A 25,942-nucleotide genomic window follows, 5' to 3' on the forward strand; every position below is an offset into this window, starting at 1 on the left:
GATCACTGGTTGCTGCGGAAAAGGAGGAGGTTGAAAGGGGGGTGAGTGTAACGGATGTGAAATGGCTAGCTAGTTAGCGGGTACGCGCTAGTAGCATTTCAATCAGTTACGTCACTTGCTCTGAGACTTAAGTAGTGTTGCCCCTTGCTTTGCAAGGGCCGTGGCTTTTGTGGAGCGATGGGTAACGACGCTTCGTGGTTAACTGTTGTTGATGTGTGCAGAGGGTCCCTGGTTCGCGCCCGTGTCGGGGCGAGGGGACGACGTAAAGTTAAACTGTTACACAAGCACAACAATAATATTGTGATATTGTCAAAACTATACGATATATCGTCTAAAAGAATATCCCAGTATGTAACTGTAGATTTTTTTCTACCATCACTATTATCTTGTGACCTTGTCTTAACTTTAGCCTCTGAGAGAATAAAGTCTCTATGTTCTCTATGTGGTAGTAATCAGTCATCCTAAATGGTTGTTGTTCTCAGCACTGATTGTCCATAGAGGCTGAAAGATTGGCCAACCCTCTTTCCTGTAGAGATATGATATCTGTGTATTCTCCCTCTCTTGCTCTTTAACCCCCCTCTGTTTCTCTCTCTCTCCCTTTTGACCCTGAGTGGGAGGATGACAGAGGGCATCACCATGTCGACGATGACTACCCCCCCCCCCCCACCTTCTCTTTCCCAGTTACCCAGCCGAGCGTTCATTGTGTTTCTCTCCTCCCTTGGGGAAGTTCATTTCTAGCCATCTTTGCAGAAAGGACTGGCAGTGAGGCGTACAAGGCAAGCGAAGCTGTATTCACCCACAGCTGTTATACTGCCTTTTCCCTGCAGTCACTGTGAGTCAATAGAGATGTCTGGCTCCATTACTCAGACCTGGCTGTTTCATTCAGTTGCCTGTAGGCTTTTGACATCGATGGTTATTAATGAATGTCTCTATACTAACATTAGATGGCTTTATTGAACTGTGTAAATATCACTCTGAGGGTGAGAAAGTTTGAAGGGCACTGTTGTTAGTGAACCGTCACTGTGGATCTGTCTTCTAGGATGATACAATTTCCCAGCAGCCTGAATATGTTCCTCCTTCACGCTGGACTGGACTGTCCCCCTCTCTCCTCCTTTGCCCTTTCCTGTAGTCCGACTACTTTTCCACTGCTGCTTTTACCATATTTTTAAACGAGTTTAGGATTGAAGTGAATGAGAGTCACATGTGAAGGAGCAAACAAAGTCACATGCCCAACCAGCCCTTGTATAAGGAGAAGGATGAGGGTCCTAGAAGGTCACTTTTGTTTTTCTTTTAATCTCATTACCTCCAGCCATGTTTTGAGGACAAATTTATTGTTGGTTGTACTTTATTATGTTAAATAGTATAGTACTATAAGTTTTTGTTACTGGAAAAAGTCACTCGCTGGCTGTGAGGGACCAATGCTATTCCTGTAGTCCGTTGTTCATCTTTGCCTTAGCATTCAAGTCACCACTCTTTCACCTCAGACACCTTCATTTTTTTCTGGAACAGCTTTTTTTTGAAAGCCGTTCCACTACAAAGGCAAAGTCAAAATGAGTATTGAGTTCACTTCATGTGACAGCACGGCTTGTCCCAAAAGATGGGCCTTAACGTGCACATTGGACTGTATCCTTAATTGACCTAACATGCTCCTTGTCTAGCCTGTTCTCTGCTGGTGAGCAAGCTGCTCACCATCATCTCCTGTGAAAGGATAGGCACCATTTCCCAGTAGACAAAGGAACTGATCAATCACCTAAATTGTTCAAGACGACCGGCAACCACTACACCACTATTATTTTCAACATGGGCGTTATGGTGGTGATCAATAATTACTCACTCTCCGCTGGGCCATAACAAACCATTTACCCCCTCAAAGTAGCCTATAATTGTTTTGACATTTATGCTGGCAGATTAATTAAATGGAGAGTGCTTAAGGCCAATATAGATAGCTAATTTACATAGCTAGCGCCTGCACGACATGCGTTCATTAGCATGAAAATGGACAGAGTGACTCACTGAATAGTAGATATATTACGGCATCATTATTTTCCTTTGTGTGGTTCCATGTTTTCAGGGACACGTGTAGTGCTGTTCCACAGGAGATGGCATGAAGGTAGGTCTAATGATTAGGTAGGCAGGGGGGTTAGCGGTTAGCGCACATGGCTAATTGGTCCCTCAGGAATAAATCAAATCAAATGTTATTGGTCGCATACACATATTTAGCAGATGTTATTTCAGGTGTAGCGAAGTGCTTGTGTTCCTAGCTCCAGCAGTGCAGTAGTATCTAACAATTCACAACAATACACACAGATGTATAATAATGAAATTGAGAAATATATAAATATTAGAATGAGCAATGTCAGAGTCCAGGAGTATGAATAAAAATATGCACTACCGTTCCGTTTTTTTTTCTGAGTTAAATACACACAGTACCAGTCAAAAGTTAAACACCTACTTATTCCAGGGTTTTTCTTTATTTTTACATTGTAGAATAGTAGTGAAGACATCAACACTATGAAATGACACGTATGGAATAATGTAGTAACCAAAAATGTGTTAAACAAATCAAAATATATTTAAAATTCTTCAAAGTAGCCACCCTTTGCCTTGATGACAGCTTTGCACACTCTTGGTATTCTCTCAACCAGCTTCATCTGGAATGCTTTTCCAACAGTCTTGAAGGAGTTCCCACATGCTGAGTACTTGTTGGCTGCTTTTCCTTCACTCTGCAGTCCAAATCATTCCAAACCATCTCAATTGGGTTGAGGTTGAGTGATTGTGGAGGCCAGGTCTTCTGATACAGCACTCCATCACTTCCTTCTTGGTCAAATAGCCCTTACACAGTCTGGAGGTGTGTTGGGTCATTGTCTTGTTGAAAACAAATGATAGTCCCACTAAGCGCAAACCAGATGGGATGGTGTATCGCTGCACAATGCTGTGGTAGCCATGCTGGTTAAGTGTGCCTTGAATTTTAAATAAATCACCTACAGTGTCACCAGCAAAGCACCATCACACCTCCTCCTCCATGCTTCACGGTGAGAACCACACATGCAGAGATAATCCATTCACCTACTCTGCGTCTCACAAAGACACGGCGGTTGGAACCAAAAATCTAATTTGGACTCATCAGATCAAAGGACAGATTTCCACCGGTCTAATGTCCACATTGCTCGTGTTTCTTGTCCCAAGCAAGTCTCTTCTTATTATTGGTGTCCTTTAGTAGGGGTTTCTTTGCAGCAATTCGACAATGAAGGCCTGATTCTTTCAGTCTCTTCTGAACAGTTGATGTTAAAATGTGTCTGTTACTTGAACTCTATGAAGCATTTATTTGGGCTGCAATCTGAGGTGCAGTTAATTGCCCATTTTTGAGGCTGGTAACTCTAATGAACCTATCCTCTGCAGCAGAGGTAACTCTGGGTCTTCCTTTCCTATGGCGGTCCTCATGAGAGAGCCAGTTTCATCATAGCACTTGATGTTCTTGAAATTTTCCGGGTTGACTGACCTTCAGGTCTTAACCTGTCTAGGATCAGCGTGGCGCTAGCGGCACACCCCCCCCCCCCCCCCCCCACTGAAAAACCAGTGCCGCGAAATTCAAAAAAAATATTTTTTTAAAATATTTAACTTTCACACATTAAAGTCCAATACAGCTAATGAAAGACACAGATCTTATGAATCCAGTCAACATTTCCGATTTTTAAAATGTTTTACAGGGAAGACACAATATGTAAAGATGTACATCTATTACCTAAAAACACATTAGCATAATCCACCATCTTTTATTTGTCCACCAACACCAGTAGCCATCACCAATTCGGCTAAACTAAGATATTTATAGCCCCTAACCAACAAAAAAACTCATTAGATGACAGTCTGATAACATATTTATGGTATGGGATAGGTTTTGTTAGAAAAAAGTGCATATTTCAGGTATATGGCATAGTTTACAATTGCACCCACCATCACAAATGGACTAGAATAATTACAATGAGCAACGTGTTTACCTAACTACTAATCATCAAACATTTCGTAAAAATACACAGCATACACGAATCGAAAGACACAGATCCTGTGAATACAGACAATATTTCAGATTTTCTAAGTGTCTTACAGCGAAAACACAATAAATCGTTATATTAGCTTAGCACATAGCAATTAGCAGCCCAGCATTGATTCTAGCCAAAGTGAGCGATAAAAGTCAACATCGCCAAAAGATATTAATTTTTTCACTAACCTTCTCAGAATTCTTCCGATGACACTCCTGTAACATCACATTACAACATGCATATACAGTTTGATCGAAAATGTTTATATTTAGCCACCAAAATCATGGTTAGACAATGTGAAATGTAGCTCAGCTGGTCAGAAAATGTCCTTGCGCCACTTAGACAGTGATCTACTCTTATACATAAATACTCATAAACGTGACTAAAAAATATAGGGTGGACAGGGATTGATAGACAATTTAATTCTTAATACAATTGCGTTATTACATTTTTTAATTTATCCTTACTTTTCAATACAGTTTGCGCCAAGCGAAGCTACGTCAAAAAACATGGCGTCCTAAGCCACTAAAATGTTTCGACAGAAACACGATTTATCATAATAAAAATGTCCTACCTTGAGCTGTTCTTCCATCAGTATCTTGGGCAAAGGATCCTTTCTTGGGAGAAATCGTCTTTTGGTGGAAAGCTGTCCTCTTGCCATGTGGAAATGTCAACTACGTTCGGGATGAACTGAAAAGCGTGCCCAACTTTTCACATCGTTGCAAAAATAAATGTCCCAAAATCGCACTAAACGGATATAAATTGCTATAAAACGCTTTAAATTAACTACTTTATGATGTTTGTAACTCCTATAACGAGTGAAAAGATGACCGGAGAAATATAACAGGCTAAACTAACGCTTGGAACAGGAGAGGGTCGGTGTCTTCCACGCGCGTTACGCAGCTCCCAAAGAATGACTAGCTTCAGAGTTTTTTCATTTGTAGGGCCTGTGAACGCGCAATCGAGCCCGTTGGAATCGTCATCACGTAAAGGCATCCAGGGGAAGACGTAAGAAGTGTCCGTATAGTCATAGCAACGACAGTGCCCTTTTAACTGACTTCAGAAAAGTGGCCAACATTTCTCAAGTCTGACTCCATGTCAGGGAAATTGCTGTAGAATGGGCTCTGTTCCACTTAGAGACAAAATTTCAACTCCTATAGAAACTATAGACTGTTTTCTATCCAATAATAATAATAATATGCATATTGTACGATCAAGGATTTTGTGGGAAGCCGTTTAAAGAATTAGCCACATTAGCATAAATAGTCTAAACAGCGCCCCCATCCCCAACAGGTTAAAGTAATGATGGACTGTCATTTCTCTTTGCTTGCTTGAGCTGTTCTTGCCGTGTATGGACTTGGTCTTTTACCAAATAGGGCTATCTTCTGTATACCAACCCTACCTTGTGACAACACAACTGATTGGCTCAAACGCATTAAGAAGGAAATAAATTCCACAAGGCACACCTGTTAATTGATATGCATTCCAGGTGACTACCTCATGAAGCTGGTTGATAGAATGCCAAGAGTGTGCAAAGCTGTCATCAAGGCAAAGGGTGGCTACTTTGAGTCTCAAATGTAAAATATATTTTGACTTGTTTAACACTTTTTTTGGTTACTACATGGTTCCGTATGTGTTATTTCATATTTTTGATATCTTCACTATCATTCTACAATGTAGAAAATAGTAAAAATAACGAAAAACCCTGTAATGAGTAGGTGTGTACAAACTTTTGACTGGTACTGTATATGTGATGGGATGTATAAACATTATGGACAGTATGTGGATAGAATATTTAGGATAGAATAGTATATATACAGCAATAGTTGAATAGGATGGTATTGACTAGAATACAGTGTATACATATAAAATGAGTAAAACATTATGTAAACATTATTAAAGTGACCAGTGTTCCATTATTAAAGTGACCAGTGATTCCATGTCTATGTACATAGGGCAGCAGCCTCTTAGGTGCTGGGTTGAGTAACCGGGTGGTAGCCGGCTAGTGACAGTGACTAAGTTCAGGGGAGAGTACTGGGTGGAGGCCGGCTAGTGATGGCTATTTAACAGTCTTATCCCTTACAAAAAAAGATAACAGTTTTGAAACTGCAGTAAAAGTGCAGTAACTGCATATGACTGTGGTATTTTGGACGCAGTATTTGCAGCTTAGCACAGTTATACTGCATTTTAACTACAGTGTACTGCAGCTATATTGCACTCTGACTGCAATCTTTTTTCGTAAGGGGATGGCCTTGAGATAGAAGAGGTTTTTCAGTCTCTCGGTCTGAGCTTTAATGCACCTGTACTGACCTTGCCTTCTGGATGATAGCGGGGTGAACAGGTCGTGGCTCGGGTGGTTGATGTTCTTGATGATATTTTTGGCCTTCCTGTGACATCTGGTGCTGTAGGTGTCCTGGAGGGCAGGCAGTGTGTCCCCGGTGATGCGATGGGCAGACCGCACCACCCTCTGGAGAGTCCTGCTGTTGTGGGCAGTGCGGTTGCTGTACCAGGCAGTGATATAGCCCGACATGATGCTCTCAATGGTGCATCTGTAAAGGTTTGCGGGCCTTAGGGGCCTTGCCAAATTTCTTCAGCCTCCTGAGGTTGAAGAGGTGCTGTTGCGCCTTCTTCACCACACTGTGTAGGTGGACCATTTTAAGATTGTCAGTGATTTGTACGCTGAGGAACTTAAAGCTTTTCACCTTCTCCACTGCGGTCCCGTCGATGTGGATGGGGGTGTGCTCCCTCTGCTGTCTCCAGAAGTCCACGATCAGCTGCTTAATTTTGTTGACGTTGAGGGAGAGGTTATTTTCCTGGCACCACTCCGCCAGGGCCCTCACCTCCTCCCTGAAGGCTGGCTCGTCATTGTTGGTAATCAGGTCTACTAATGTTGTGTCGTCTGCAAAATTGATGATTGAGTTGGAGGCGTGTGTGGCCACGCAGTCATGTGTGAACAAGGGGTACAGGAGGGGGCTGAGCACACACCCTTGTTGGGGCCCCTGTGTTGACGATCAGCATAGAGGAGGTGTTGTTTCCTACCTTTACCACCTGGGGGCGGCCCGCCAGGAAGTCGAGGACCCAGTTGCACAGGGCAGTGTTCAGACCCAGGGCCCCGAGCTTAATGATGGGCTTGGAGGGTACTATGGTGTTGAGTGCTAAGCTGTAGTCAATTAACAGTATTCTTACATAGGTATTCTTCTTGTCCAGATGGGATAGGGCAGTGTGCAATGCGATGGCAATTGCATCGTCTGTGGATCTATTGGGGCGGTATGCAAATTGAAGTGGGTCTAGGGTGTCAGGTAAGGTGGAGGTGAAATTATCCTTAAAACTTCTTATGGCTGAGATCCCGTTAATGGGATCGACTTCACAGCCAGTGAAAGTGCAGGGCGCCAAATTCAAACAACAGAAATCTCATAATTAAAATTCCTCAAACATACAAGTATGATACACCATTTTAAAGATAAACTTGTTGTTAATCCCACCACAGTGTCCGATTTCAAAAAGGCTTTACGATGAAAGCATACCATGCGATTGTTAGGTCAGCACTAGTCACAGAAAAACACAGCCATTTTTACAGCCAAAGAGAGGAGTCACAAAAGCAGAAATAGAGATAAAATTAATCACTAACCTTTGATGATCTTCGTCAGATGACACTCATAGGACTTCATGTTACACAATACATGTATGTTTTGTTAGATAAAGTTCATATTTATATCCAGAAATCTCCGTTTAAATTGGTGCGTTATGTTCAGTAATGTTTTGCTTTCAAAACATCCAGTGATTTTGCAGAGAGCCACATAAATTTACACAAATACTCATAATAAACATTGATAAAAGATACAAGTGTTATGCATGGAGTTATAGATAGACTTCTCCTTTTTGCAACCGCTGTGTCAGAGTTCAAAAAAGCTTTACGAAAAAAGCACACTATGCAATAATCTGAGTTCAGCGCTCAGAGACCAAAACAAGCCATACAGATACCCGCCATGTTGTGGAGTCAACAGAAGTCAGAAATAGCATTATAAATATTCACTTACCTTTGATGATCTTCATCAGAATGCACTCTCAGGAATCCCAGTTCCACAATAAATGTTTGTTTTGTTCGATAAAGTTCATAATTTATGTCCAAATACCTCCTTTTTGTTCGCACGTTTAGTTCACAAATCCAAATCCATGAGGCGTGAGCACTAGGTCCTTTTTGAAAAGTCAAAAAGTTCCAGTACAGTTCGTAGAAACATGTCAAACGATGTATAGAATGAATCATTAGGATGTTTTTATCATAAATCTTCAATAATGTTTCAACCGGAGAATTCCTTTGTCTTTCAAAAGGAACGCAGCTACCTCTCACGGGCGCACGCCTGACTGATCTCATGGCATTCTGCCAGACGTCTTACTCATTCAGCTCTTATTCTCTCCCCCTTCACAGTAGATGCCTGAAACAAGGTTCTAAAGACTGTTGACATTAGTGGAAGCCTTAGGAAGTACAATATGACCCCATAGACGCTGTATATTGGATAGGGAAAGACTTGAAAACCTACAAACCTCAGATTTCCCACTTCCTGGTTGGATTCTTTCTCAAGTTTTTGCCTGCCATATGAGTTCTGTTATACTCACAGACATCATTCAAACAGTTTTAGAAACTTCAAAGTGTTTCCTATCCAAATGTACTAATAATATGCATATCTTAGCTTCTAGGCCAGAGTAGCAGGCAGTTTACTCTGGGCACCTTATTCATCCAAGCTACTCAATGCTGCCCCAAGCCATAACAAGTTAACTACCCTCTCAAAGTGCTTCATGATGACAGAAGCCGAGTGCTATGGGGCGTTAGTTATTTAGTTCAGTTACTTTTGCTTTCTGGGTACAGGAACAGTGGTGGATATCTTGAAGCAAGTGGGGATAGCAGACTGGGATAGAGTCAAGTGGAAGTTTGATTGCGCACATGACACCTTGACAGGACATAAATGTATTTTGCTAAGCATAAGACCAAGACTGTAGATTGTTTAAACATAATCTCCGCAAAAAAAGAAAGGAGGGGGGGGAACTCACTTAACGCCACAGAGGTAATTACACATCCCCTCCAGTCATCAACACTGGGAAAGGAAAACAACTTTCTTTTCAGAAAGAGAGAGAGATAGAAGAGGATGCAAACTGATGGCTACACCTAGCTTACACCTATCTAAACTCTAAACCCTTTTTCAGGCAGTTAGGCTGAGAGGGCTTGTAAGCCTGTTGTAAGGCAGGTCCTCACCAGACATCAGCGGCAACAACATCGCCCATGGGCACAAACCCACCGTCGCTGGACCAGACAGGACTGGCAAAAAGTGCTCTTCACTGACGAGTCGCGGTTTTGTCTCACCAGGGGTGATGGTCGGATTCGCGTTTATCGTCGAAGGAATGAGCGTTACACCGAGGCCTGTACTCTGGAGCGGGATCGGTTTGGAGCTGTCTTGTCAATTCCTGCAAGACAGGAATGTCAGTGTTCTGCCATGGCCAGCGAAGCGCCCATTGATCACGTCTGGGACCTGTTGGATCGGAGGGTGAGGTCTAGGGCCATTCCCGGCCATTCCCCCCAGAAATGTCAGGGAAATTGCAGGTGCCTTGGTGGAAGAGTGGGCTAACATCTCACAGCAAGAACTGACAAATCTGGTGCAGTCCATGAGGAGGAGATGCACTGCAGTACTTAATGCAGCTGGTGCCCACACCAGACACTGACTGTTACTTTTGATTTTGACCCCCCCTTTGTTCAGGGACACATTATTGTTATTGTTGCAATTTCTGTTAGTCACATGTCTGTGGAACTTGTTCAGTTTATATCTCAGTTGTTGAATCTCGTTATGTTCATAGAAATATTTACACATGTTAAGTTTGCTGAAAATAAACACCGTTGACAGTGAGAGGATGTTTCTTTTTTTGCTGAGTTTAGATCTATTGGTATCAATCAAATGTATTTATAAAGCCCTTTTTACATCATCAAATGTAAGAAAGGGCTTATACAGAAACACAGTCTATAACCCCAAAGAGCAAGCAATGCAAATGTAGTGGCTTGGAAAAACTCCCTAGATAGGCAGGAACCTACTGTAAAATGCAAAGGCAGATGTTGTGGTAGTACTTCATCTATTATCAAATTCACTGTCCTTTAAATGGATCAGTATGCACCATCTATGCAATGTAATGGCTGCACTCTAAGCATGTGGGAAGGATCTGGTAATGGCTCCGGGGCATTTGTGGGAGTGAAATCTGGCTAATTGCTAATGCTTATGCCCTCGATCATCATCCAGACATAGGACTGCCCTTGACCGCTAGCTATTGGAGCTCCTAGCATCATCCATACCCTTTATGAGCACAGCCAGATGTAAATAGGTGTTACTTTTCAAAGCCCTCCTGTTTGAATATTCTGTTCTAGCAGAAAATGCCCTAGACCTATTGAAATTGGATGCTATATTATTTGACCTATTTCATTTGTAATACAGCAGTAAGGTGTGACTTAGTTGGTAAAGCATGGCGCTTGCATCGGCAGGGTTGTGGGTTCGGGTCCCACAAGGGACCAGTATGTAAAAGTATGGGGTAGGTGTTTTGTTTATTTTGTTAGTTGTGGTGGAAAAGGTCAGTTAGTGAGCGTATCCCAGCACTAATGGGCACAGATTAAGAGGGTCAGCCTGGGAGAAAGGAAAGTGGTTTGTTGGGTAACGTTTCCCACTGCCATTGGAGCTACCTTTGCAGTGTTGTTTTTTGCTTCAGGGCCAGTTAAGCAAACATTGTTCTGTCCCTGGAGATAGGCCTATCCATCACTCCTTGGATGGACCATTTAAATGCTCATGTCTGACTGGACACTGGACTGGAGGAGGCAAACCCAATGGAACAATGAGAGCAAATTAGGCAGCAGAAAGCTCTTTGTTTGAGGATATAGCGAGAATAACTTGTTTTCCTTTGCTCAGTAATACCTCCTCCCTCTTGTAATTACTTCAAGACAAATTACATTTGGGCAAACAGCAGAAAGATGAGCTTGTTGCTAGGTGTCTGGTTTTCGTCTTTCTGTCGTAACCTTCCCTCCTTTGACAGCTGATGCGTTTTCTAAACGTGTCCTATTTGTGAAATCCCCAGGATGATAGTGGCATGATGCCCAGGAACACAGCATATCCGACACTTCCAGTGAAATACAGTGACTGGCCTGCGTGGCTCTGTATCATTCCACCTTTTATGATAAACATGGTTACTACATAGGTTTGTTGCTCAACTTGGTTGATTTCTTTTCATTTCTGATTTCAGATAAATCCCTTTCTCAGCATGGCCTCGCAAGCCGCCTGATCTCGAATGCTTACCTGATCGTTCGCTGCACGGTGATCAGTCTGGTAATTACAAGGGTAGTATCAAAATCAAACAGGTGTTCAGTGAAATGCTTACTAACGTGCCCCTAACCAACAATGCAGTTAAAAATATATATATATGAGTAAGAATAAGAAATAAAAGTAACAAGTAATTAATGAGCAGCAGTAAAATAATAAAAGCGTGACTATACACAGGGGGGTACCGGTACAGAGTCAATGTACGGGGGCAACAGTTAGTTGATGTAATATGTACATGTAGGTAGAGTTATTAAAGTGACTGTGCATAGATTGTAACAACAGAGAGTAGCAGTGGTGTAAAAGATGGGGGGGGGGGGGGTCTGAGGACCAATGCCAAATCTTTTCAGTCTTGTGGGGGGGAATAGGTTTTGTCGTGCCCTCTTCACGACTGTCTTGGTGTGTTTGGACCATGTTAGTTTGTTGGTAATGTGGACACCAAGGAACTTGAATCTCTCAACCTGCTACACTACAGCCCTGTCGATGAAAATGGGGCCGTGCTCGGTCCTCTTTTTCCTGTAGTCCACAATCATCTCCTTTGTCTTGATCACATTGAGGGAGCGGTTGTTGTCAGCACTTCCTCAGCTAAATAGTTTTCTGTCCTACTGGCCTAGAATGTTGCACATTCTTAGCATAAGTTTGATTCAATTCAATGTCATCTACTGTTTGGCACTCCATTAGCTAGTCTATATATTTGTGTCTTTGCTTTGAGTTAAAGCCACTATCTTTTGCTCATTCATGCAATCATAATGGATTTTTTTTTGCCCCCCTTCTGCAACTTTTTATCGTTATCAACAATATCAGCACATTCTCTCCCATCCACCAGTGTAAGTTGATAATGAGTCTTTAAGCTTCTGAAAAAGCCTTGGTTGATTAAACACTGATTGGGCAGAACATTGTGGCCTTGTGTTCAATGGCTGGGCTAATTACTTTTCCACCGGGTTGCTAGCAGACCACACACTTTGATCTTTGGAAGCCCACTCATTCCACTTAGTCTTGTACACTGTGCCACCACACACACACACACACACACACACACACACACACACACACACACACACACACACACACACACACAGAGTCATATAGCACCCACAAGTGAAAAAGACTGCAAGGTAACAGCAGTTTAGCTCCTGTACAACGGCAGCATAATTCCACTGGCGGCAGGTAGCCTAGCGGTTAAGAGTGTTGGGCAGACAGACACATTGTCTTGACTCATTGCCTCAGAGAAGCATGTGCACATGACAGCGTTCATGATTGACCGGTTTTCCCCGTTTTTTTTCAGCCGCTTCTATTTTTGTCATCCTAAAGTAGAGGGGCCTTGTGTTCAGTTGTCACACAGAAGCATCCATTTTAATATTTTAATCCACCTGGATTTTCCACATTGGCCCCTCGGTCAGTACAGTTGTTGCCCAGTTGTGTTAGCCAAGCTTATCCTCCAGCGCTACCCCAGGACGTTTAGCCTAATTTGGAGCTCTGGTTATTAACTGTGTGAAGGTGAAAACACAACTACCAGCTAAACTCCAACCATAATTAACATTAGCCTCACGGCTCTCTGTTCACTATCCCAGAAGAGAGGTTGTTGACCTGTCTCGTGTGCCTGGATGTGGACACTCCTCTCTGGGTGTGTTTGCTGCTGCAGCTGGGTGTGGATCGATGGCGCAGGGTGTGATAGCCTATGTTGCCTAGGGGGGACCTGTAATTCAATACCACAGACACAGACTGCCTCCAGCTTCTGCTCTCTGTAGCAAGCTTCCTCCACCACCACCTAACTCCCATTTCCCCTCCTCTACAGTCACCCTCCTCTGGCTTCCTTCCTCAACCTTATTGTTAATGTGCACGAACGCTGGATAAGTGTGTTTGTGCGTAATTGGACTGCAATGCACTTCGGTGCACATATTGGTGTTTTGTCATTGTATGCAGCTTGTGCATGACACTTGCTTTTGCCTTATTGTGCTTTTGCATCATTAATTTGCACTACATATTTTGTCAATATATGCCACATGACCTGCTCGTCAATCATCTCATTCCAAAATCATGGGCATTAATATGGAGTTGGCCCCCACTTTGCTGCTATAATAGCCTCCACTCTTCTGGGAAGTTTTTTGGAACATTGCTGCGGCTGACTTGCTTCCATTCAGCCACAAGAGCATTAGTGAGGTCGGGCACTGATGTTGGGCGATTAGGCCTGACTCGCAGTCAGCGTTCCAATTCATCCCAAAGGTGTTCAATGGGGTTGAGGTCAGGGCTCTGTGCAGGCCAGTCAAGTTCTTCCACACCGATCTCAACAGACCATTTCTGTATGGACCTCGCTTTGTGCATGGGGGGCATTGTCATGCTGAAACAGGAAAGGGGCTTCCCCAAACTGTTGCCACAAAGTTGGAAGCACATTATCGTCTAGAATGCCATTGAATGCTGTAGCGTTAAGATATCCCTTCACTCGAACTAAGGGGCCTAGCCCAAACTATGAAATACAGCCCCAGACAATTATTCCTCCACCAAACTTTACAGTTGGCACTATGCATTCAGGCAGGTAGGGTTCTCCTGGCATCTGCCAAACACAGATTTGTCCGTCGGACTGCCAGATGGTGAAGCTTCATCACTCCAGAGAACGCGTTTCCACTGCTCCAGAGTCCAAAGGCACCGAGCTTTACACCACTCTAGCCAATGCTTGGCATTACGCATGGTGATTTTAGGCTTGTGTGCGGCTGCTCGGCCATTGAATCCCATTTCATGAAGCTCCCAACAAACAGTTATTGTACTGACGTTGCTTCCTGAGGCAGTTTGGAACTCGGTAGTGAGTGTTGCAACTGAGGACAGACGATTTTTACACGCTACGTGCTTCAGCACTCGGCGGTCCCGTTCTGTGATCTTGTGTGGCCTACCACTTTGAGGCTGAGCCGTTGTTGCTCCGAGACATTTCCGCTTCACAATAACAGCACTTACAGTTGACCGGGGCAGCACTATCATGGCTGAAATTTTACGAACTGACTTGTTAGAAAGGTTGCATGTTATGACGGTGCCACATTGAAAGTCACTGAGCTCATTAGCTAGGCCATTCTACTGCCAATGTTTGTCTATGCAGATTGCATGGCAGTGTGCTCGATTTCATATACCCATCAGCAACGGGTGTGGCTGAAATAGCCGAATCCACATACTTTTGTTTATATAGTGTCTACGCAATGTTTGTGTTTGTGCAGTTGTGTGCGTCTGCATGTCACTTTCGTACCATCATTAATACCAAACACACTATTCCCAGGGCTTATCTTGCTGCTGTCTCGCCTGCCCTGGCTCCTTGATGTACATCTGGTGCGGTGGGGATGGGTTGGCCATTAGAATATTGGGATTTATCTGGCACAGTGGAGCGGTAAGCAGAACAGCTAACGCCACGGGAAGCCCGTCCGGCCCGTTGTCATAATGATGCTGCTGCTGCATTTCACCCTTCTCTGAGCGCACAATTCATTTACACCAACCTCCATATTCTCCCATAATCCCCCTCTCTTTCAATCAGAGTGCAATCTGAGCAAGCCACTGTGATAGGCTAAGAGGCATCTATTGTGCATCACATGTCTTCGTTAGCCCCATAGAAGAGACAGAACCAGTTTTACCTGCCTCTGTTCCAGGGGGAAATGGAATGATGATACGCAGGTGTGTATTTTAAGCCCTGAGGGAATGCGGTCAGCAGAGGGATTTAGGAGGCCTGGGGTGTCTCACTATGGAGCGGTGTGGCGATACTATCCTAGTCCCTGGTCACGCTTGTGACAGTGACACATCTGGGACAAGTCTAGTGATTGGGGGAGGGGAAAGCCCCCATGTCTACTTTCCAGTCACTCTTCCTGGTCTGATCACAACCCCTAGTTCCTCTTCCTAACCCATCAGTTGTTGCAGATCTGAATGAACTAAACTCAGCAAAAAAAAAAAACGTCCTCTCACTGTCAACTGCGTTTATTTTCAGCAAACTTAACATGTGTAAATATTTCTATGAACATAACAAGATTCAACAACTGAGACAAACTGAACAAGTTCCACAGACATGTGACTAACAGAAATGGAATAATGTGTCTCTGAACAAAGGGGGGGTCAAAATCAAAAGTAACACTCAGTATCTGGTGTGGCCACCAGCTGCATTAAGTACTGCAGTGCATCTCCTCCTCGTGGACTGCACCAGATTTGCCAGTTCTTGCCGTGAGATGTTACCCCACTCTTCTACCAAGGCACCTGCAATTTCTCTGACATTTCTGGGGGGAATGGCCCTAGACCTCACCCCCCGATCCAACAGGTCCCAGATGTGCTCAATGGGATTGAGATCCGGGCTCTTCGCTGGCCATGGCAGAATACTGACATTCCTGTCTTGCAGGAAATCACGCACAGAACGAGCAGTATGGCTGGTGGCATTGTCATGCTGGAGGGTCATGTCAGGATGAGCCTGCAGGAAGGGTACCACATGAGGGAGGAGGATGTCTTCCCTGTAACGCACAGGGTTGAGATTGCCTGAAATGACAACAAGCTCAGTCCGATGATGCTGTGACACACCGCCCCAGGCCATGACAGACCCTCCACCTCCAAATCGATCCCGCTCCAGAGTACAGGACTCGGTGTAACGCTCATTCCTTTGACGATAAACGGGAATCCGACCATCACCCCTGGTGAGACAAAACCGCGACTCGTCAGTGAAGAGCACTTTTTGCCAGTCCTGTCTGGTCCAGCGACAGTGGGTTTGTGCACATAGGTGACATTGTTGCCGGTGATGTCTGGTGAGGATCTGACTTACAATAGGCCTACAAGCCCTCAGTCCAGCCTCTCTCAGCCTATTGCGGACAGTCTGAGCACTGATGGAGGGATTGTGCGTTCCTGGTGTAACTCGGGCAGTTGTTGTTGCCATCCTGTACCTGTCCCGCAGGTGTGATGTTCGGATGAACCGATTCTGTGCAGGTGTTGTTACACGTGGTCTGCCACTGCGAGGATGATCAGCTGTCTGTCCTGTCTCCCTGTAGCGCTGTCTTAGGCGTCTCACAGTACAGACATTGCAATTTATTGCCTTGGCCACATCTGCAGTCCTCATGCCTCCTTGCAGCATGCCTAAGGCACGTTCACGCGGATGAGGAGGTACCCTGGGCATCTTTCTTTTGGTGTTTTTCAGAGTCAGTAAAAAGGCCTCTTTAGTGTCCTAAGTGTTCATAACTGTGACCTTAATTGCCTACCGTCTGTAAGCTGTTAGTGTCTTAACGACCGTTCCACAGGTACATGTTCATTAATTGTTTATGGTTCATTGAACAAGCATGGGAAACTGTGTCTAAACCCTTTACAATGAAGATCTGTGAAGTTATTTGGATTTTTACGAATTATCTTTGAAAGACAGGGTCCTGAAAAGGGGACGTTTCTTTTTTTGCTGAGTTTAGATAGGTGTAAGTTAGGTGTAGCCATCAGTTTGCATGCTCTTCTATCTCTCTCTCTTTCTCTTTCTCTCTCTCTTTCCCCATCTCTTTCTGAAAAGGCAGTTGTTTTCCTTTCCCCAGCATTGATGACTGGAGGATTGTGTAATTACCTCTGTGGCATTAAGTGGGTTCCCCCCCTCTTCTCTCCTCCTTTTTCACGTTTAATTCCTCCCAGTGACAGATGATGGGTAATTGAGAATGAAGATGCCATTTTTGGAGCCTAGTGACAATTAGGCTGCTCATTCATATTGGATCTGTTTGAATGTTTTTGTTTTGAAGAAAAATGGGCGCAAAGCCCGTTGGAAACCATGACTGATGTCGGAACTGTGTGGTGTCCACGTGCCAGTGGCTTACTGCTAATCAGTGGTCTTACAGTGTTCGCTGCTCATTTTCCATGGTTGAATTTGTGGTTTGTTGGCCCAGATTCTATTGAAGTTGTCTCTGCTGCCTCTCCTATTAAATGGTCCTTTATCGTGCTACTGTATGATGTAAGAGTTGTCATTGCTTAAGAGCTGTTAATATTGAATGTGTAGAGCATGTCCCATGGGAGATGTTCCAGTAGGAGCTTCCTTATTAACCAGAGCTATAAGACCTCATGACTCACTCTGATTTAAACATGGATTTGCGTTAATGCCGTCAACATTTCTGTGTTGGTGAACAGTAGTAGCTTATACACTGCTCAAAAAAATAAAGGGAACACTTAAACAAAACAATGTAACTCCAAGTCAATCACACTTCTGTGAAATCAAACTGTCCACTTAGGAAGCAACACTGATTGACAATAAATTTCACATGCTGTTGTGCAAATGGAATAGACAAAAGGTGGAAATTATAGGCAATTAGCAAGACACCCCCCAAAACAGGAGTGATTCTGCAGGTGGTGACCACAGACCACTTCTCAGTTCCTATGCTTCCTGGCTGATGTTTTGGTCACTTTTGAATGCTGGCGGTGCTCTCACTCTAGTGGTAGCATGAGACGGAGTCTACAACCCACACAAGTGGCTCAGGTAGTGCAGTTCATCCAGGATGGCACATCAATGCGAGCTGTGGCAAAAAGGTTTGCTGTGTCTGTCAGCGTAGTGTCCAGAGCATGGAGGCGCTACCAGGAGACAGGCCAGTACATCAGGAGACGTGGAGGAGGCCGTAGGAGAGCAACAACCCAGCAGCAGGACCGCTACCTCCGCCTTTGTGCAAGGAGGTGCACTGCCAGCGCCCTGCAAAATGACCTCCAGCAGGCCACAAATGTGCATGTGTCTGCTCAAACGGTCAGAAACAGACTCCATGAGGGTGGTATGAGGGCCCGACGTCCACAGGTGGGGGTTGTGCTTACAGCCCAACACCGTGCAGGACGTTTGGCATTTGCCAGAGAACACCAAGATTGGCAAATTCGCCACTGGCGCCCTGTGCTCTTCACAGATAAAGGTTAAATAAATAAATAAATAAAAAAACAGATGAAAGCAGTTTCACACTGAGCACATGAGCACGTGACAGAGTCTTGAGACGCCGTGGAGAACGTTCTGCTGCCTGCAACATCCTCCAGCATGACCGGTTTGGCGATGGGTCAGTCATGGTGTGGGGTGACATTTCTTTGTGGGGCCGCACAGCCCTCCATGTGCTCGCCAAAGGTAGCCTGACTGCCAATAGGTACCGAGATGAGATCCTCAGACCCCTTGTGAGACCATATGCTGACACATGCACATTTGTGGCCTGCTGGAGGTCATTTTGCAGGGCTCTGGCAGTGCACCTCCTTGCACAAAGGCGGAGGTAGCGGTCCTGCTGCTGGGTTGTTGCCCTCCTACGGCCTCCTCCACGTCTCCTGATGTACTGGCCTGTCTCCTGGTAGCTCCTGCATGCTCTGGACACTACGCTGACAGACACAGCAAACCTTTTTGCCACAGTTCGCATTGATGTGCCATCCTGGATGAACTGCACTACCTGAGCCACTTGTGTGGGTTGTAGACTCCGTCTCATGCTACCACTAGAGTGAGAGCACCGCCAGCATTCAAAAGTGACCAAAACATCAGCCAGGAAGCATAGGAACTGAGAAGTGGTCTGTGGTCACCACCTGCAGAATCACTCCTGTTTTGGGGGGTGGCTTGCTAATTGCCTATAATTTCCACCTTTTGTCTATTCCATTTGCACAACAGCATGTGAAATTTATTGTCAATCAGTGTTGCTTCCTAAGTGGACAGTTTGATTTCACAGAAGTGTGATTGACTTGGAGTTACATTGTGTTGTTTAAGTGTTCCCTTTATTTTTTGAGCAGTGTATATAAAAAAAAATTAAAAAACTGTTTCTGCCTATGACAGGCTATTGAGACTGTGCTGAAAATGTATATTGAGACTCGATATGTCTCTGTTCACCTACAGTATGTCCTTGTCTATTTAAAGTCATAGAGTGGGTATCTCTAGGGATACATGAGAATCAGGATTCTGACCGCCCTCTTAAAATCAAAAGAACCCAAGGACGTTTATGGCTGCTCATGACACTTGATGACGAAGACAGATTTGATCTTCCGTCTTCAAAACATCAAAAACCCAGGTTAGGTTTAAGGAGAGGGGCGGTGTCAGCTCTGCCCTCTGAAATGCCAATCTTGTGTCAACCACACGCTTAGCTTTGGGTGGAATCCCCACTACCCACTGCCAGCTTCCTCACTCTGGCAGGTACAGCTAGTGGGTTCTTTGAACTACTGTATGCCTGGCGCTTAACGTGCATTATTGATGGTAAGGGGCTGTTCTGCGATGCCAGAGGCTTTTTCTGCTCCATTACTGGACTCCCACTGGGACGTAGACACAACCTGTGAGATGAGATGCACACTTCACATTGGCTAAAACGGTTAGTACTGACTCCCTCTATTTCTACTAGGGACACTTCATCCAAACTAGCGTTGGCTAACACGGTTAGCACTGATACCCTCTATTTCTACTAGGGAAACGTCACTTTAGTTAGCGTTGGCTAACACAGTTAGCAATGACCTCCTCTATTTCTATGTGCCCTGGCTGTATGAAGCCTCTGTCTGCCTGTTGCAGAGCTCTAGTCATTAGCATTAGACTGGCTTCTCTAATCCGCCAGCAGCACCCTGGGGACAACTGCAGGAAGTGTGTACCGCAGGCCACATAATTCTCTCTCTCTCTTTCCGTCTCTCTCTCTCTCTCTTGGATGATTTTTATTTTTAATTTTTTTATTTCACCTTTATTTAACCAGGTAGGCTAGTTGAGAACAAGTTCTCATTTGCAACTGCGACCTGGCCAAGATAAAGCATAGCAGTGTGAACAGACAACAACACAGAGTTACACATGGAGTAAACAATAGACAAGTCAATAACATGGTAGAAAAAAGATAATCTATATACAATGTGTGCAAAAGGCATGAGGTAGGCAATAAATCGAATAATTACAATTTAGCAGATTAACACTGGAGTGATAAATCATCAGATGATCATGTGCAAGAAGAGATACTGGTGTGCAAAAGTGCAGAAAAGTAAAATAAATAAAAGCAGTATGGGGGTGAGGTAGGTAAATTGGGTGGGTAGTTTACAGATGGACTATGTACAGCTGCAGCGATCGGTTAGCTGCTCGGATAGCAGATTTTTAAAGTTGTTGAGGGAGATAAAAGTCTCCAACTTCAGAGATTTTTGCAATTCGTTCCAGTCGCAGGCAGCAGAGAACTGGAAGGAAAGGCGTCCAAATGAGGTTTTGGCTTTAGGGATGATCAGTGAGATACACCTGCTGGAGCGCGTGCTACGGGTGGGTGTAGCCATCGTGACCAGTGAACTGAGATAATGCGGCACTTTGCCTAGCATAGCCTTGTAGATGACCTGGAGCCAGTGGGTCTGACGACGAACATGTAGCGAGGGCCAGCCGACTAGGGCATACAGGTCGCAGTGGTGGGTCGTATAAGGTGCTTTAGTAACAAAACGGATGGCACTGTGATAAACTGCATCCAGTTTGCTGAGTAGAGTATTGGAGGCTATTTTGTAGATGACATCGCCGAAGTCGAGGATCGATAGGATAGTCAGTTTTACTAGGGTAAGTTTGGCGGCGTGAGTGAAGGAGGCTTTGTTCCGGAATAGAAAGCCGACTCTAGATTTGATTTTGGATTGGAGATGTTTGATATGAGTCTGGAAGGAGAGTTTGCAGTCTAGCCAGACACCTAGGTACTTATAGATGTCCACATATTCTAGGTCGGAACCGTCCAGGGTGATGATGCTAGTCGGGCGTGCGGGTGCAGGCATCGAACGGTTGAAAAGCATGCATTTGGTTTTACTAGCGTTTAAGAGCAGTTGGAGGCCACGGAAGGAGTGTTGTATGGCATTGAAGCTCGTTTGGAGGTTAGATAGCACAGTGTCCAGGGAAGGGCCGGAAGTATACAGAATGGTGTCGTCTGCGTAGAGGTGGATCAGGGAATCGCCCGCAGCAAGAGCAACATCATTGATGTATACAGAGAAAAGAGTCGGCCCAAGAATTGAACCCTGTGGTACCCCCATAGAGACTTCCAGAGGACCGGACAACATGCCCTCCGATTTGACACACTGAACTCTGTCTGCAAAGTAGTTGGTGAACCAGGCAAGGCAGTCATTAGAAAAACCGAGGCTATTGAGTCTGCCGATAAGAATATGGTGATTGACAGAGTCGAATGCCTTGGCCAGGTCGATGAAGACGGCTGCACAGTAATGTCTTTTATCGATGGCGGTTATGATATCATTTAGTACCTTGAGCGTGGCTGAGGTGCACCCGTGACCGGCTCGGAAACCGGATTGCACAGCGGAGAAGGTACGGTGGGATTCGAGATGGTCAGTGATCTGTTTGTTGACTTGGCTTTCGAAGACCTTAGCTAGGCAGGGCAGGATGGATATAGGTCTGTAACAGTTTGGGTCCAGGGTGTCTCCCCCTTTGAAGAGGCGGATGACAGCGGCAGCTTTCCAATCCTTGGGGATCTCAGATGATACGAAGGAGAGGTTGAACAGGCTGGTAATAGGGGGTGCGACAATGGCAGCGGACAGTTTCAGAAATAGGGGGCCCAGATTGTCAAGCCCAGCTGATTTGTATGGGTCCAGGTTTTCCAGCTCTTTCAGAACATCTGCTATCTGGATATGGGTAAAGGAGAAGCTGGGGAGGCTTGGGCGAGTAGCAGCGGGGGGGGGGCGGGGCTGTTGGCCAAGGTTGGAGTCGCCAGGTGGAAGGCATCGCCAGCCATTGAGAAATGTTTGTTGAAGTTTTCGATTATCACGGACTTATCAGTGGTGACCGTGTTATCTAGCCTCAGTGCAGTGGGCAGCTGGGAGGAGGTGCTCTTGTTTTCCATGGACTTTACAGTATCCCAGAACTTTTTGGAGTTAGAGCTACAGGATGCAAATTTCTGCTTGAAAAAGCTGGCCTTTGCTTTCCTGACTGACTGCGTGTATTGGTTCCTGACTTCCCTGAACAGTTGCATATCACGGGGGCTCTTCGATGCTATTGCAGTTCGCCACAGGATGTTTTTGTGCTGGTCGAGGGCAGTCAGGTCTGGAGTGAACCAAGGGCTATATCTGTTCTTGGTTCTGCATTTTTTTGAACGGAGCATGCTTGTCTAATATGGTGAGGAAGTAACTTTTAAAGAATGACCAGGCATCCTCAACTGACGGGATGAGGTCAATATCCTTCCAGGGTACCCGGGCCAGGTCGATTAGAAAGGCCTGCTCGCAGAAGTGTTTCAGGGAGCGTTTGACAGTGATGAGGGGTGGTCGTTTGACCGTGGACCCGTGGAGGATACAGGCAATGAGGCAGTGATCGCTGAGATCTTGATTGAAGACAGCAGAGGTGTATTTGGAGGGCAAGTTGGTCAGGATAATGTCTATTAGGGTGCCCATGTTTACGGATTTAGGGTTGTACCTGGTGGGTTCCTTGATGATTTGAGTGAGATTGAGGGCATCAAGCTTAGATTGTAGGACTGCCGGGGTGTTAAGCATATCCCAGTTTAGGTCACCTAACAGAACAAACTCTGAAGCTAGATGGGGAGCGATCAATTCACAGATGGTGTCCAGGGCACAGCTGGGAGCTGAGGGGGGTCGGTAGCAGGCGGCAACAGTGAGAGACTTATTTCTGGAGAGATTAATTTTTAAAATTAGAAGTTCGAACTGTTTGGGCATAGACTTGGAAAGTATGACAGAACTTTGCAGGCTATCTCTGCAGTAGATTGCAACTCCTCCCCCTTTGGCAGTTCTATCTTGACGGAAAGTGTTATAGTTGGGTATGGAAATCTCAGAGTTTTTGGTGGCCTTCCTAAGCCAGGATTCAGACACGGCAAGGACATCAGGGTTGGCAGAGTGTGCTAAAGCGGTGAGTAAGGCAAACTTGGGGAGGAGGCTTCTGATGTTGACATGCATGAGGCCAAGGCTTTTTCGATCACAGAAGTCAACAAATGAGGGTGACTAGGGACATGCAGGGCCTGGGTTTACCTCCACATCACCCGAGGAACAGAGGAGTAGTAGAATGAGGGTGCGGCTAAAGGCTATCAAAACTGGTCGCCTAGAGCGTTGGGGACAAGGAATAAAAGGAGCAGATTTATGGGCGTGGTAGAATAGATTCTGGGCATAATGTGCAGACCAGGGTATGGTGGGGCACGGGTACAGCGGAGGCAAGCCCAGGCACTGGGTGATGATAAGAGAGGTTGTATCTCTGGACATGCTGGTCTCAATGGGTGAGGTCACCGCATGTGTGGGGGGTGGGACAAAGGAGGTATCAGAGGTACGGAGAGTGGAACTACGGGGTCCATTGCAAACCAAAACAATGATAACTAGCCTGAACAACAGTATGTAAGGCATATTGATATTAGAGAGAGACATACAATAAGGCATAAAGTGATTGCAGGTCATGATTGGGAGAGCTAGCTAAAACAGCAGGTGAAATAACAGCAGCTAGTCAGCTAACACAGCAACAGAAGGTAAAAATGGCGACGACTGGGCAGAGAGGGTCGGATTAACTACACACAGATCCTGAGTTAAGGCACAGAGCCGACAGATAAAACACAAATAAACAGAATGGAGTACCGTGAATTAATGGACAGTCAAGCAGGCATCAGCTATGTAGCCAAGTGATCATAGTGTCCAGGGGGCAGCCGTAGATGGAGTAGTGAGGCCTCCACTAAGCTAGCACGCGTTTAAAGTTAGTAGCCCGGGGGGGTGGTCTGCTCAGACGGAGGGGGTCTGCTCAGACGGAGGCCGGTTGAGGGCACCGGTTGAGGGCACGTCTGCAAACCAGACGTGGTCGTGTCGACAGAGAATCCGAGCCGGATAGCGATGGCGAAAGAGAGGTTGTGAATTGTAGAATTGTGTTTGCTAACTGGTGCTAGCTTCCTAGCGGCGCTAGCTGCAAGATAAGCTAGCAGTTAGCAGACCGGGGCAGGCAAGTTAGCCTTTGGGGGACGTCGCGATGGGGGGGGAAGTCTGTTTTTGCCTCTTCGTGCGGTGACGTCGATAGACCAGTCGTGGAATTAGTAGGGTTCCAGGTAGCTCTAGGTAGCTAACAGGCCTAGTAGGTTAGCAGAATGGGCCTTCAGCGGGCGTCACGCCTGAGGGGCCTGTTGGAGTCCCCGGGCAGATTATGTCGGTATTCCAGTCGTAGAGGATAGGCGGGGTTCCGTGCTCCGTACCGGCAGTAAATGGGTCCGGGTCTTGTAGCCCAGGAGTGGGCTTCAGTGGTAGCACAGGAGCCCTAGCCAATAAGCTTCAGGCTAATTGGTGCCTGCTCCGGTGCCTGCTCCGGGATGGAAACGCTAGCCAGGAGTGGTCACCCGGGATTGTGGTTAGCTAGTTGCGAAGATCCAGATGAAAATGTTCAGAGTTTGCGGTAGGAATCCGGGGATATGGAGAGAAATAGGTCCGTTATGCTCTGGTTTTAGTCACGTTGTTCGAACTAGCGAGAGCTTTCCGAGCTAAAGGTTAGCTGATGACCGCTAGCAATGGTTTGCTAACTGATAGCTGGTAGGCAGTTAGCTGGCTATCTTCAGTAGATGGATTCCAGATCAGAAGTAAATAGAAATACTTTAGAAAAAAGCAGATCCACGCCACATTGGGTGAGGCGGGTTGCAGGAGAGTATTTAGAAGTTGAGGTTTAAGAAAGTATTTTTAAAAGATATGCGAAGAAAAAGATGTAAAAAGATATATACAAGGGACACGGGACACGACAGGACAAAGACGTCTACACTGCTACGCCGTCTTGGGGTCAAGACTACCACTTTAGCTCTCTGTCTCACTCACATGTGCACCTCTCTATTTCATTCTCTCCCCCTCCCCATGTCCTCTGCATACTCTCTTCCTCACACTCAATCCCGCTCCCTCTAGCTTTGCTCTCATACACACACTCCCCTTTCCACTTAGGTGCTGTTGAGCTCGACTGATGACCTTCAGTGTGACCTCCAGAAACTAGCTAGCAACCTTTCAGACAGGAAGTGAGGGGAAGGCCACTCATGACTTGATGAGCTGTCTGCACAGTAAAGGCCTCAGGAGTAACGCATCAACACAGCGTGAGCTGGTGTGAGAATGGATTTGTAAAAGGGCCGCTTTTCATAGGCGTGAGAAATTGTGACAGGAACATTAAAGGCTAAGACCGGCTCAGTTTAGCTTTTCGCTAGCAGCCTGGCTGTCTGTCACTAGCTCTCACTCACTGCAGGCCTGTGCCAAGTTGTTTAACTGAGAGCCGGCGGCGCTTAACTTTTCGCAGGGGTGCAGACCTGGGGTCAGGCCTCCTCGATAAGGGTGCACTGTAGCCAGCCTCGGTGCCTTTGTCCAGGGGGAAGGTTTTTTCCGTCGCACCGGAGAACTGGGTCAAGGGGATTAATTTCCTGGCCTGGCTGGATCTAGTCGTTCGGCGCTAATGGGAGATTAGCTGGGAAGTTTCAGTTCCAAAACGTCTCTGGGTGCCGCCTGCCTGTTCTTCACATGGGTTGGGGGGATATTTAGGAAGTGATTGGTGCCTCTAAATAGGGGTAGTTGGGATGTGGAATGGGCAAAGGAGGGGGTTTGAAGGGGGTGGATGTTTTCCCACCCCTGCTGTTCATCAATGTGTCTGGATTAATTACAGGGAGCATTGTGTTCATGGGGGGCAGACTGGCCAGGAATCAGGTGGTGTAGGGGGGTATCATTGGCCTT

The 25,942-nt window shown here is 45.6% G+C and overlaps 1 protein-coding gene across 1 annotated transcript in view; it reads left to right on the forward strand.

Moving 5' to 3' along the window:
• Positions 1 to 25,942, forward strand: part of gfod1 (glucose-fructose oxidoreductase domain containing 1) — a 54,354-nt gene that overhangs the window by 20,080 nt on the left and 8,332 nt on the right. The window lies entirely within an intron of this gene.

This window comes from Salvelinus fontinalis, chromosome 7 (assembly GCF_029448725.1).
Source record: "Salvelinus fontinalis isolate EN_2023a chromosome 7, ASM2944872v1, whole genome shotgun sequence".
NCBI lineage: Eukaryota > Metazoa > Chordata > Actinopteri > Salmoniformes > Salmonidae > Salvelinus > Salvelinus fontinalis.